This window comes from Macrobrachium nipponense, chromosome 32, assembly GCF_015104395.2.
Source record: "Macrobrachium nipponense isolate FS-2020 chromosome 32, ASM1510439v2, whole genome shotgun sequence".
In the NCBI taxonomy this organism is placed as follows: Eukaryota; Metazoa; Arthropoda; class Malacostraca; order Decapoda; family Palaemonidae; genus Macrobrachium; species Macrobrachium nipponense.
The window spans coordinates 20,114,241-20,116,740 of NC_061094.1; the positions used below are offsets into that span (position 1 = coordinate 20,114,241).

The following is a 2,500-nucleotide window of genomic DNA, read 5'->3' on the forward strand; positions in this document are numbered from 1 at the left end:
GAATTATATTTAGTTTGTTTAAATATCGATTTCAACAAATATAAGTGGTATTCTTATTTCAATTGTATTTTATTTGCGTGATTAAATATATATTTAAATAGATATATGTGGTATATATACCTTTTAGCTGCTTGCATAACTTTTCTTTGTAGTAGTTAATTATGTAAATTTTGTCTGCAATATCTCCAACATAATGTAATATTCAGTGAATTGCAATAGTACGATCACGTGTTTTATTCAGTGAATTGCAATTGTAAGATCACGTGTATTATTCAATGAATTACAATTATACGATCATATATTATTCAGTGAATTGCATTCGTACGATCATGTGTATTATTCAGTGAATTGCTATTATGCGATCACATATATTTAATGAATTGCATTTGTGCAATCCCGTGTATTATTCAATGAACTGTATTTGTACGATCATGTGTATTATTCAATGAATTGCAATGGTAGAATCAAGAAATGCATTTGTGCGGTCATATGTATTATTCAATGAATTGCAATTAAACGATCACATATATCATTCAGTCAATTGCATTTGTACGATCACATGTATTATTCAGTGGATTGCAATTGTACAATCACATGATCTTATTGTATTATTCAAAGAATTGCATTTGTGCAATTACGTGTATTATTCAATGAATTTTATTAGTACGATCACATATATTAGTCAATAAATTGCATTTGTACAATCATATGCATTATTCAGTGGATTGCAGTTGTACGATCACGCGTATTATTCAACGAATTGCATTTGTACGATCACATGTTGTATTACTCAATGAATTGCATTTGTACGATCACGCGTGTTATTCAGTGAATTGCAATTGTACGGTAATGTGCATTATTCAGTGAATTGCAGTGGTGTGATCACGTGTATTTTTCAGTGAGATACAATGGTGCGGTCACATGTATTATTCAATGAATTGCAAGATCACGTGTATTCCTTATGCCGTTTATTCTTGGTACTTTATTGCGCGTTCTTCCGTGAATCTCATACTGGGCGAAAGGAATACGAGAGAATAAACATATTTCAGGAAAAGGTCTAGAGAGAGAGAGAGAGAAAAAAAATAAAAAGAGACGTGTTTCCATTACCTGTTGTTGGGGCTTCACATTGTGATCTGACTGATTACGTTAGAGACAATGAGGGCCTGTGTCTGAAAAGAAAAAGTTCCTTTTGTTGTCGATTCATCGTCGATAAAGTCTTTCGTGTTATTCACCGGACATTTTATAATAGTATGCGTAAATATAAGTTAATTAGAGAAGTTTTAACTCTTCTGCCTCCTTCGAAGAATTGTCGGGATAGCTTGTGCTTGGGACTTTTCCAAGGCTTAGCAAGCCTGGCGTCTTTCATCTCCCATGAATGAGGGAGGATTCGAGGTATTCTCTCCCTCGCTATCTGTTGTTTTCCGGTTTTTATCTGCGCGATGGTCACTGGCAGAGGTGTATTCGTATGTTGTAAGGAACACTGATAAAGTAGATGAGTTTAGAATGTTCGCTCTTTGAAAGAAAAAGAAAATGATTTGGTGCAGTTAGGCTCGTGGATATTTTAAGTTTGAGTAATATAACTCTCACCTTCAGCTCGAATGACTCTCTTATAATAAGTGTGTAGATGTTAGAATACATTTGTAGGTTGTCATTCAAGTGTCTCAGACTTCCTGTCTCTCATTTTCAGAGTGAATGCTTGTACGGCATCAGAATGGGCCTTTCTTAAATCCACACTAGAAGACAGCCACACCGCCGTCCGGCTTCGTTGGCGTTACTGGAAACAGCTTCAAGATATCAACCCCGAATACCGAGTGCCTAGTCACTCGTAGCGTCGCACCTAAGGTCGGTTTTTCTTTTAGACTTGAGATCTGGAAGGGACTGCTTAATTAATGGGCATCTTTTCAACTTTGCTCCAACGAAATTCATTCCAGCATTATAATGCTGAAATGAATTTCGTTGGTGTTTTTTATATATATTTTTTTATTTTAATGCTTGCATTTTTGGAAAAATTTTTACTCAGCTGTAAACTCACTTTTAGAGAGGGGTCACAATAATATCTACGCACATTCTATTGACTTTTTGGTGGAGGTAAGTCATTGGATTAGCATTTTGAATTGGTGATTTCTACTTCTTGTCTGACTCGAATGGTTTTATGGAGGATTTCCGTTGAAAATATTAATTATCCGTTATATTCAAGTACATAGATCGAGGACTTGTTACCTCCAGTAGAAAGGAATTTCTTAAAAACAATACGATTCTAAAATGAAAATTAATTTCGTGTCAGACTATGTGAAAGAGTGAAAGACTATGTGAAAGAGTGAAAGGTGTGGTGTCAAGTATTTTACAAAATGGCGTCATTAGAGAAGTGAAAGAAAGGACCATGTTAGTACAAGGTTATGGCATTAAAATTGGTCTCATCAGTAGAATGAAGAGTGGCTGATGTCTGCTGCTGATATTGTGCTGATTATATTGTGCCAGAGGCTGTTAAAAGATTCGAGAG

The 2,500-nt window shown here is 35.0% G+C and overlaps 1 protein-coding gene across 1 annotated transcript in view; it reads left to right on the top strand.

Annotated features, from left to right (window-relative positions):
- LOC135207258 (DNA-binding protein RFX2-like) overlaps positions 1–2,500 on the top strand; it is a gene marked incomplete in the record, with an annotated part of 462,694 nt that overhangs the window by 85,912 nt on the left and 374,282 nt on the right. The window contains 1 exon segment of the mRNA XM_064238912.1: positions 1,688–1,842.